We start from the raw sequence: 12,509 nt of genomic DNA on the forward strand, positions 1-12,509 counted from the left end.
GCATTTCAATAAAAGGAATAAATGCAGTCCGTAGTAGTTCTGCTCACCCGTGAATTTGAAACAATATAATCTGTATACAATTTAATTTTCAATACAGAAATGTAATTTTCTTATTTTATTTATTTATTTTTTATAATATTCAATAGAAGTTACATAGTATAACAAAACAATGACTTAAAAGAAGAAGAAATTTATTCAGACCCACTGAGATGTTTTGACATGATTTAATAAGCTCAGAATCACAGAATGGTTTAAACTTTATTGTCGTCACTGTTCACACACGGTCTGAATAGCAGCTGCAGGAAATGCCATCGCTGCTCCAGGAGGTGCAACCGGGTGTGCTGGAGCCTATCCCAGCTTTTCAATGGACGCAAGGCACACAGTAACACCCTGGATGGGGCACCAGTCCATCGCAGGGCAGACACACATACACACACCCATTCATCTATAGGGCAATTCAGTGTCTCCAATTAACCTGACTGCATGTTTTTGGACTGTGGAAGGAAACCGGAGCTCCCGGAGGAAACCCATGCAGACACGGGGAAAACATGCAAACTCTGCACAGAAAGGACCCGGACCGCCCCACCTGGGGTTCGAACCCAGGACCTTCTTGCTGTGAGGTGACAGTGCTGCCCACCAAGCCACCTTGCAGCCCCTAATAATTATGAATATTTATATCCAGTAAAAACATGAATTAATTATTATTATTAACCACTAAATCATGATTTATTCAGGGTTGCAGTGGGTCTGGTACCACCCTGGATGCAAGACACACCTTGCAATGTGTCAGTATGAATCAGTATACTACTGTGAATCAGTATTCCAGATCTTTTTTGGGGAGAAATGGATGGCGTGTTCTCTGGACCAAAGACAAAAAGGGCCATCCAGACTGTTATCAGCAACAAGTCCAAAAGCCAGGGTCTGTCATGGTATGGGGTTGTGTCAGTGCCCTTGGTAAAAGTGTTTTACACTTGTTTGATGGCAGCATCAATGCAGAATTGTACACTGAGAGGGCGGCACGGTGGCTCGTGGGTAGCACTGTCGCCTCACAGCAAGAAGGTCCTGGGTTAGATCCCCAGATGGGGTGGTCCGGGTCCTTTCTGTGCGGATTTTGCATGTTCTCCCCGTGTCTGTGTGGGTTTCCTCTGGGAGCTCCAGTTTTCTCCCACAGTCCAAGAACATGCAGTCAGGTTAATTGGAGACACTGAATTGCCCTATAGGTGAATGTGTGTGTGTGTGTGTGTGTGTGTGTGTCTGCCATGCAATGGACTGGCACCCCGTCCAGGGTGTTTCTGTGTGCCTTGCGCCCATTGAAAAGCTGGGATAGGCTCCAGCAACCCCCCCTTCCCATGACCCTAATTGGATAAGCAATTAAGAAAGTGAGTGACACTGAGATTTCAGAGCAACATATACAGTCTAGGGACGTCTGTGCATTTTTCAACAAGACGATGCAAAACCACATGCTGCACACATCACAAAGGCATGGCTGCGGAAAAAGAGGGTACGGGTACTGGACTGGCCTGCCTGCAGTCCTGACTTGTCCCTAATAAAGAATGTGTGGAGAATTTTGAAACTAATAATGCAACAATGACAACCCTGTACTGTTGCACATCTTAAGACGTGTTTGGAGGAACAACGGGACAAAATAACACCTGAAACACAAAATCACTTGGTGTCCTCAGGGCTAAAATGCCTTTAAGTGTCATGAGAAGGAATGGCAATGTTAGAAAGTGGTAAATGCTTTACCATCCCAACTTTTTCTGGAATGTGTTGCATGACTGAAATGCAGGAATGGATGTTTATTAACAAATGAAATGAAGTTGATCAGACAAAACATAAAATATCGTGGGTTCAAATGTAACACTGCATTATTATTATTATTATTATTATTATTTTGCATTTTCCATACTGTTTAAACTTTATCTGGTATAAAATACACACTATTTCATGTACTCACTCATTTATATGGGCAATTTAAAGCAGTCAGTCCACATTCTGCATGTTTGGGAGGTGCGAGGAAACAGACGCATGTGGACAAAACCCACATGGACACAAGAAAAACAAACAAAACTTCCTACAGATGTCAGTGGAGCCCATTAACTATCAAACTCATTGTTTTATTCGTTTAGACACAATATTATGCATTTTATATTATCAGTGAATAGTGCGGTGAACATGCATCTACATGCATGTGCTCATGGTTTTTAATAAACAGTACAAAATAATAATCTAAGAATATTAAGAGGTAAAACATTTATTTTGCATGCCAACTGAACTGAAAATACATGCATAATAAATATTCTCATGTATTTAAAAGAAGTATTAAAAAAAAAACTGCAGAAACTTGAGAGAACACTTAAAGATTTTAAAGTTTGATGAAGACAGCCACACCCAGTGTATAGTGCCCTGCAGAGACATGTGACACCGAGGCAGTAAAACAAGTCAAACACGTTCCGTTTATTCAAGAGGCATTTACGAGGCAGCACCTCCTCAGCGTAAAGAGTATAGTAATCCATGAAGGAGTCCTTGAGAGAGTCATACATAAAAACTGTTATATATACACACCGATCAGCCATAACATTAAAACCACCTCCTTGTTTCTACACTCACTGTTCATTTTATCAGCTCCACTTACCATATAGAAGCACTTTGAAGTTCTACAATTACTGACTGTAGTCCATCTGTTTCTCTGTATGCTTTGTTAGCCCCATTTCATATGGTTCTTCAATGGTCAGGACTCTCCCAGGACCACTACAGAGCAGATATTATTTGGGTGGTGGGTCATTCTCAGCACTGCAATGACACTGACATGGTGGTGGTGTGTTAGTGTGTGTTGTGCTGGTATGAGTGGATATGAGTTTTTAAACACCTCACTGTCAGTGCTGGACTGAGAATAGTCCACCAACCAAAAATATCCAGCCAACAGTGCCCCGTAGGCAGCGTCCTATGACCACTGATGAAGGTCTAGAAGATGACCAACTCAAACAGCAGCAATAGATGAGCAATCATCTCTGACTTTACATCTACAAGGTGAACCAACTAGGTAGAAGTGTCTAATAGAGTGGACAGTGAGTGGACACGGTATTTAAAAACTCCAGCAGCGCTGCTGTGTCTGATCCACTCATACCAGCACAACACACACTAACACACCACCACCATGTCAGTGTCACTGCAGGGCTGAGAATGACCCACCACCCAAATAATATCTGCTCTGTAGTGGTCTTGTGGGGGTCCTGACCATTAAAGAACAGGATGAAAGCAGTCTAACAAAAGTATGTAGAAAAACAGATGGACTACAGTCAATAATTGTAGAAGTTCAAAGTGCTTCTATATGGTAAGTGGAGCTAAAGAAATGGACAGTGAGTGTAGAAACAAGGAGGTGATTTTAATGTTATGGCTGATCAATGTACAATGTAGATTTATGTCAGTGTTGCTGCATATAAGAGGAGGCACATACAGTGTATCACAAAAGTGAGTACACCCCTCACATTTCTGCAAATATTTTATTATATCTTTTCATGGGACAACACTATAGAAATAAAACTTGGATATAACTTAGAGTAGTCAGTGTACAACTTGTATAGCAGTGTAGATTTACTGTCTTCTGAAAATAACTCAACACACAGCCATTAATGTCTAAATAGCTGGCAACATAAGTGAGTACACCCCACAGTGAACATGTCCAAATTGTGCCCAAAGTGTCAATATTTTGTGTGACCACCATTATTATCCAGCACTGCCTTAACCCTCCTGGGCATGGAATTCACCAGAGCTGCACAGGTTGCTACTGGAATCCTCTTCCACTCCTCCATGATGACATCACGGAGCTGGTGGATGTTAGACACCTTGAACTCCTCCACCTTCCACTTGAGGATGCGCCACAGGTGCTCAATTGGGTTTAGTCCATCACCTTTACCTTCAGCTTCCTCAGCAAGGCAGTTGTCATCTTGGAGGTTGTGTTTGGGGTTGTTATCCTGTTGGAAAACTGCCATGAGGCCCAGTTTTCGAAGGGAGGGGATCATGCTCTGTTTCAGAATGTCACAGTACATGTTGGAAATTATGTTTCCCTCAATGAACTGCAGCTCCCCAGTGCCAGCAACACTCATGCAGCCCAAGACCATGATGCTACCACCACCATGCTTGACTGTAGGCAAGATACAGTTGTCTTGGTACTTCTCACCAGGGCGCCGCCACACATGCTGGACACCATCTGAGCCAAACAAGTTTATCTTGGTCTCGTCAGACCACAGGGCATTCCAGTAATCCATGTTCTTGGACTGCTTGTCTTCAGCAAACTGTTTGCGGGCTTCTTGTGCGTCAGCTTCCTTCTGGGATGACGACCATGCAGACCGAGTTGATGCAGTGTGCGGCGTATGGTCTGAGCACTGACAGGCTGACCTCCCACGTCTTCAACCTCTGCAGCAATGCTGGCAGCACTCATGTGTCTATTTTTTAAAGCCAACCTCTGGATATGACGCCGAACACGTGGACTCAACTTCTTTGGTCGACCCTGGCGAAGCCTGTTCCGAGTGGAACCTGTCCTGGAAAACCGCTGTATGACCTTGGCCACCATGCTGTAGCTCAGTTTCAGGGTGTTAGCAATCTTCTTATAGCCCAGGCCATTTTTGTGGAGAGCAACAATTCTATTTCTCACATCCTCAGAGAGTTCTTTGCCATGAGGTGCCATGTTGAATATCCAGTGGCCAGTATGAGAGAATTGTACCCAAAACACCAAATTTAACAGCCCTGCTCCCCATTTACACCTGGGACCTTGACACATGACACCAGGGAGGGACAACGACACATTTGGGCACAATTTGGACATGTTCACTGTGGGGTGTACTCACTTATGTTGCCAGCTATTTAGACATTAATGGCTGTGTGTTGAGTTATTTTCAGAAGACAGTAAATCTACACTGCTATACAAGCTGTACACTGACTACTCTAAGTTATATCCAAGTTTCATGTCTATAGTGTTGTCCCATGAAAAGATATAATGAAATATTTGCAGAAATGTGAGGGGTGTACTCACTTTTGTGATACACTGTACATCATTAAGATTTTACCTAAAATGAAATCAAGTTGTCGTTCAAAGCCTCCAGATCCTTTGAGATATACAGTAATGTTGCATATATAATACATTTAATGCATGTACTGCAGTGTGTAAGGAGATAGTGCTGTAAACAGTTTGTTCCGTTAATGCACCATTGTTCCCTTCTACACAACAGCACTTGATAACTGATACACTATATGGACAAAAGTGCTTTGACACCTACACATTACACCAGGAGCTTTTATGTCGTCCCATTCTAAATCTAAAGGCATTCATACACAGTCAGTCCCCCTGCATCTATAACACTTTTACGCTTCCACTTGTTTGGGAAGGCTTGTGTGTCTGTTGGGATTGTGGCCATTCGTCGAGAAGAGCGTTTGGAGGTCGGACTCTGATCTTGCACAACAGGGCCTGGCTCACAATCTCCGTTCTAGTGCATCCCAAAGGTGTTCCATGGGGTTGAGGTCAGGGCTCTGTGTGGGCCGGTCTTCCATAAGTTCTTCCATACCGACTCACCCAACATGCCTTTGTAGATCTTGCTTTGTGCACTGGTGTACAGACATGCTGGAACAGAAAAGCGCCTTCCACAAACTGTTCCTACAGAATCGGAGACAAACAACTGTCCAAAATAAGATCTCCCTTCAATAAAGCTAAGGCCTAGACCAACAACTAAAAACAACCCCATAGCATTATCCCTCCTCCACCAACGTCAGGCAGGTAAAGTTTTCCTGGCATTTACCAAATCCAGACCTGTCCATCAAACTGCCAGATACAGAAACCTGATTCATCTCTACACAGAACACGTTTCCACTGCTCCAGAGTCCAATGGTGGCTCGCTTTAAACCACTTCATTCAACGCTTGGCATTGTACTTGGTGATGATTTTGTCTACTTAAACTAGAGTAAGGTAATGTCTACTATAGTCGCTCTGGATAAAAGCATCTGCTAAATGCCGAAAATATAAATGTAAATGTGATGTAAGGATTGCAGGTAAGGATTGCAGGTAAGGATTGCAGGTAAGGGTGGCACAGTGGCTTTGTGGGTAGCACTGTCGCCTCACAGCAAGAAGGTCCTGGGTTCGATCCCCAGGTGGGGCGGTCTGGGTCCTTTCTGTGCGGAGTTTGCATGTTTTCCCCGTGTCCACGTGGGTTTCCTCCGGGTGATCCGGTTTCCTCCCACAGTCCAAAAACATGCCACCAGGCTAATTGGAAACACTGAATTGTCCATTAGATACCTAGCCACTAGATGCACAAACCAGTGCATTGTAGTGCTGGTCCCAAGCCCGGATAAAATAGGGAGGGTTGTGTCAGGAAGGGCATCCGGCGTAAAAATTTTGCCAAATCAATGCGGATCATGATCCGCCGAGAGCCGACCCCGCAACCGAACAGGACAAAGGCTGAGGAAGAAGAAGAAGAAGAAGAAGATGTAAGGTTTGCAGGTAGCATGGAGACACATGCCATGAAGCTTCCAGTGCACAGTTTGTTTATTAGGATTTTAACATCATGTTTTACACTTTGGTTACATTCATGACAGATACAGTAGTTACTCTTTACACACAAGGTTCATCAGTTCACACAAGGTCATATCAAACACAGTCATGGACAATTTAGTGTCTCCAATTCACCTGACTTGCATGTTTTTGGACTGTGGGAGGACACCGGAGCACCTGGAGGAAACCCACACAGACACGGGGAGAACATGCAAACTCAACACAGAAAGGACCCAGACCGCCTTACCTGGGGATCGAACCAGGACCTCCCCCCATGCACAGTTCTTGTGCTGATGTTAATGCCAGAGATTCCTAAATATTTCCACTTTTCAATAATAGCAGTAACAGTTTATCATGGAATACCTAGGAGGGAAAAAATTCACAAACTGACGTGTAATGGTGGCATCCTATTACAGAACCATGCTCAGATTCAATAAGCTCTTTAGAATGACCTATTCTTTTACAAATGTTTGTAAAGGCAGACCGCATGGCTATGTGCTTGATTTTATACACATGTGGCAATAGGACTGAATGAAGCACATGCATTCAATGATTAAGAGGTGTGTCCCAGTACATTTTTTCATGTAGTGTAGGTTGCTAAATGAAGACATGCTAGGACCTGTTCTTGTAACATATCCTTCTTTTTGAGGAGATATTTGTTTAATTTTTGCTTATTTTGTTTTATCATGTTATTATAAATATAGTGTATATAAAGAGAGCTCTAACACCTATGAGGCATCACACTGTGCCCTTGGCATTCCACTCATGCCAGTGCCTCGACCTGACAGTGGGAGTGTAAGTTAGAGTTTGGAGTTAACAATGCAAGTGTAAAACTAATCTTATTAGTATCTACACTGCTTATGATAAAAGTAGTTCTTTAAAAATGCCATTAATATTACAATAAAATATTTTGTTATAGTTTTGTTGGGGTCATGCCACCTGACATGCTGAAATGAGCAAGCTTATCCTTGATACAAACATTAGATTAAAAAGTGTGGGAGGACTTTTGACTTCACTCACTATACTGCATTACTGTGCTGTATTTTTTTGCTATTAATTATGTCAAGAGTATGTGTGGAAAAACATTTTTCCAAAGGATTCAGGCATAAAAATATGCTAATATACACCGATCAGCCATAACAGTAAAACCACCTTGTTTCTACACTCACTGTCCATTTTATCAGCTCCACTTACCATATAGAAGCACTTTGTAGTTCTACAATTACTGACTGTAGTCCATCTGTTTCTCTGCATGCTTTGTTAGCCGCCTTTCATGCTGTTCTTCAATGGTCAGGACTCTCCCAGGACCACTACAGAGTAGGTATTATTTGGGTGGTAGATCATTCTCAGCACTGCAGTGACACTGACATGGTGGTGGTATGTTAGTATGTGTTGTGCTGTATGAGTGGATAAGACACAGCAGCGCTGCTGGATTTTTTAAACACCTCACTCTCCCTGCTGGACTGAGAATACTTCACCGACCAAAAAAATATCCAGCCAACAGCGCCCCGTGGGCAGCGTCCTGTGACCACTGATGAAGGTCTAGAAGATGACCGACTCAAACAGCAGCAGTAGATGAGCGATCGTCTCTGACTTTACATCTACAAGGTGGACCAACTAGGTAGGAGTGTCTAATAGAGTGGACAGTGAGTGGACATGGTATTTACAAACTCCAGCAGCGCTGCTGTGTCTTATCCACTCATACCAGCACAACACACACTAACACACCACCACCATGTCATTGTCACTGCAGTGCTGAGAATGATCCACCACCTAAATAATACCTGCTCTGTGGTGGTGCTGTGGGGGTCCTGACCATTAAAGAACAGCATGAAAGGGACTAACAAAGTATGTAGAGAAACAGACTATACAGTCAGTAATTGTAGAACTACAAATGCTTCTATATGGTAAGTGGAGCTGATAAAATGGACAGTGAGAGTGGAAACAAGGAGGTGGTTTTAATGTTATGGCTGATCAGTGTATTTTATGCACAATTTATATGACTAAATTGAACTTGAGTGCAACAATTAATTAATCTTAATTATTTTAAAGGCACACGAGTGCTCGTCATGTATACTGAACTTTTGCTTTGCATGTCAAACATTGATTTATTCATTTTAGATGAATGTGTAAGATCTCCAGGATGTTTTGGATTTGGGCCAACTTCAGGGTTTACTAAACCAACAACACCCGTCCGATCTGTCAATAAACATATCTGTTAAATCCAACACAATAAAGAACAATTGTGTAGATATTCTCAGGCTAGCTGACTGGAGTATTCTAAGTTATGCAAAGCATGTATCCCACTGCTAGCTCCACCAAACTTAGGTATGATAGTTTTGTCTTTGTGCTCTGTTCTATATTTTATGTTCTCACACAAATTTGGGCAGGTCCTTTGGGCTGGTGTATAACTCATTTTTTTAATGATGCTCACCTGTTGCCGCATTAATGTTAATCTTTGTTTCCACTGATACTAGCCTAAGATGGTCAAAGTCAATTTTTCTCTATGTGTGAGTGGCATGCTGGAATGGGGACATTTAATTTCATCAACTGCTTTGTCCTGCTCAGGGTCACGGAGGATCCGGTTTCACCGAGAAACACCGGGGGCAGGGAATCTCCTGGACAGAGAGCCATTCTATCGCAGGGCTAATCCGTGTCCCATTGATTACGAAAGTCATTAACAGAAGTCGACTTGATGATAGTGTGTCTTTTGTGGTATTTCTGCATGAGACTGATGTACGGCTTGTCTTTGTGTAATAGAGTTTCAGGCTGCATTTTTTAATGCAGTGGTAAACTGTGTTAAGTAACAATGTTTTTTCGAAGTCCATGTGGCTATATTTAGCACAGCAACATGGGGGTTTCTTATTCAATGTCGGTTTCTGGCCTTTCCTACACAGAAAAGACACAAAACATTGGGAATCTTTACTTTCAAGAGAATTAACAAATTACAGATGCAAATTATTGAATTAAACAAAACATCCCAACTTTTCTTTGGAAATTGGTTTGTATTTTTAAACTTATCACAATAAATATTAAATGAACATCATCAAACACCAGTGAAACTTTGCTCACAACATTTCTTGTTGGTACTTTATAATTTTGTGTAAGGGGGATAAAAATCTAGCACTCAACTGTGAAGGATGGAATGACTAGATGAATGAGAATTCTTAGGTGTTGAGCTGTGAATGTCATGCTTGATTAAGTACACTTAAAACAAAGCATTACTCTGCTTTTTTCAGTGTTTGCTTCAAATATATGAGATATATTGAAGAAATCTGCATTGTCTATCTAAAACCTGAGGAATGTCTTTTACTGGGTGTGGTAAGCATAGAGGGAAAAATTTGTCTGACACCTAGTTTAACCACATTTTTCACTCAGGCAAACATGCCTGAGCAATTTACTTTTGTAAAACTTTTATCAGATCAAATTAGCACAAATCATTTGCATATTCGGAGTTGCCAGATCCTATTTACTGACTAAAATCACAGTGACTCCAGGTATTCTGGTTTCCTACGATCTCACAAGAAATATTGTGGGTAGATTGGTTGCTCTCATTTGCCAAACATGTGAGGGAGTAAATAGGTGTGTGGGTACTATGGATTGCAGCTGTCCTTGGTGCACTCCTGCTTTGCACGCAGTAATTATGGGTGGAACCAACTCATACTGAAAGGAATGAATGAATAAATGAATGAAAAGAAATTTTAATGCAGTTTTAATTAAAATTGTTTTAATACAGTTTTACCTGTACAGTGAACTCTTTTTTACAGTAATTCATTAGTTCATTGCCTGTTTTACCACTGCTTTATACGGTTCAGGGTCGCAGTGGGTATGATTCACTGGGTAAAAAGTAGGAAACACCCTGGACAGGTTGCCAGATCCGCACAGGGGAAACACACACATTCACAGTTTTAGTATCTTCAGCTACCCTGACACAGGAAGAAGATCAAATTAATGATCAAACTCCACACAGAAAGGACCCAGAACGCTTTCCCTGGAAATCAAACCCAAGCCCTTCTTGCCCTTCAGTTTTCAGTAGTCAGGCTGTTTAATGCCAGAGTACAAAATCCACATGATTTGATAGTACTACATTAGTTCTGTGTACACAACTCATTTAACTATTCTTCTACTTTACTGTTGGGGTAACACATTACAAAGTAATAATAATCTAATAAATAATTAACAAAGAGTCTACATTACAGTTACTGGCTTAATGCCAATTTTGTTTCTTTAACACATGTGCATTTAAACAAACAACTACCCACTAATTAAACAGAACCAATTAACAATGCAGTAAATACAACTGGACCTTGTTTATGTGATTTGTGGACATCTGCACTACCTAGTAGATTGTGTAATGTGGGCATAATCAGTTTATTATAATGCCTTATTATTCTGAAACAAAGTACTGAAGAACCATGGGCTGTTATCAATGTGCCGGTGATTCTAGATTTAATCCAACTAAGAAATGAAGTACTGGGTTGTGTGCTTATTATTTTAAATAAAGCAATTTATAAATTAAAGTACATATTAGATAAAGTGATTAGTATTTTGTCTGAAATGACTTTTAAGTATCTACTCCAACAACACAGACAAAGACACACATACAGACAGATGAACACTTTCACACAACCATAACAAACCATAACCCATCGTTTATCTGTTGTGTTATCAGAAGCCCCAAGCTTGTGTTTGCTGTAAAGCTGTAAACTAGAGACCTGCAGCTCAGTGAAGGACATGTCTGATGATCTCACACTAGGTGGGCCTTACTCCATGAGTAACTCACTCCATAATGGCCTGGGAAGCCAGCCTAGACATGCAGCTTTACTCTGTTCCTCTCTGTATGTTTGAGAAAGCTCAGCCAGCAAGAGAAGACTTGGCACAAACATATTAATCACAGTTCTAATCTCGCAAGTCAAGTTCATAAAGAAACTTAATTCTCACACCCCTGCCTTATACAGATGTGCAATATTCATTCAGTCTTGGTGGTAACATGCAGCATTCATGCATCATTCACCTCACTGTTTTATTTGAATCAGAACTAGCTTTATTGGCCAAGTGTGTTGGAAAACTTCCAGTTGTCTGTAACTCCCTAAAATGTACAGACCACGTACAGGTTATTTACAAGGGCAATAAGGAGAATCCAATTCACCTACGGCATGGTTTAGAAAAATGGGGAAAAAAACAGTTGTACTCAACCACCTTGCAAAAACTTCTTATAGACAGTGACTAAAGACCAGGATGGAACCCTGGTTGGTTTACCCACATTACCAACGGTGGCACTATGCTGCCAGACTGCTATGCTTTTTAACTTTCAGTAATCCATTTCCCCTAGTATTGCACTACTGCAGTTTCGGCATAGGCAAAAAGTGGCTTTTAGTCCTGTCCTTTCACTCTCGTAAGTTCTAAAAATGATATATATTGTATTTATTGTACACTTTGTATATTGCATTGTTTGCTTTTGTGTTCTGTGTTACACTATGATCCTGAAGGAACATTGTTTCAATTCAATATGTACTTGTATGTGGGTGAAATGACAATAAAACCTATTGAACTTAAACATTATATGGAAACACCATGCTCTGCAAGCTGATGCTGTTCTGATTAGGGTTATATTAGTAGGGAATATTGTGTATTTAAAAAAATGTCATTAAACATTTGGTTTCCTATGGAACCTTTTAGTTCATGCTTCTGTATAATTGCATTGCTACACCCAAATTCCTTTGCATACCATTTTATAGTAATAACTATAGCTAATCTAATTTTATCGCTATAAAATACATAATAAGGGACTATTTGTAGAAGACTATTTGGTAAATCAAGCATGGTTCTTTTATGGCATTGTGATAAAACAAAAAGCCTTTCTAGCACCTTTATTATAAAGATTTTATGTTCTTTAGCATCAAGCAGCTTAATTGAAAACATACTTGCATTTCATCTCTTAGTAATCCTTTTCCCCTAGTTTCCCCCA

This window comes from Trichomycterus rosablanca, chromosome 6 (genome assembly GCF_030014385.1).
Source record: "Trichomycterus rosablanca isolate fTriRos1 chromosome 6, fTriRos1.hap1, whole genome shotgun sequence".
In the NCBI taxonomy this organism is placed as follows: Eukaryota; Metazoa; Chordata; class Actinopteri; order Siluriformes; family Trichomycteridae; genus Trichomycterus; species Trichomycterus rosablanca.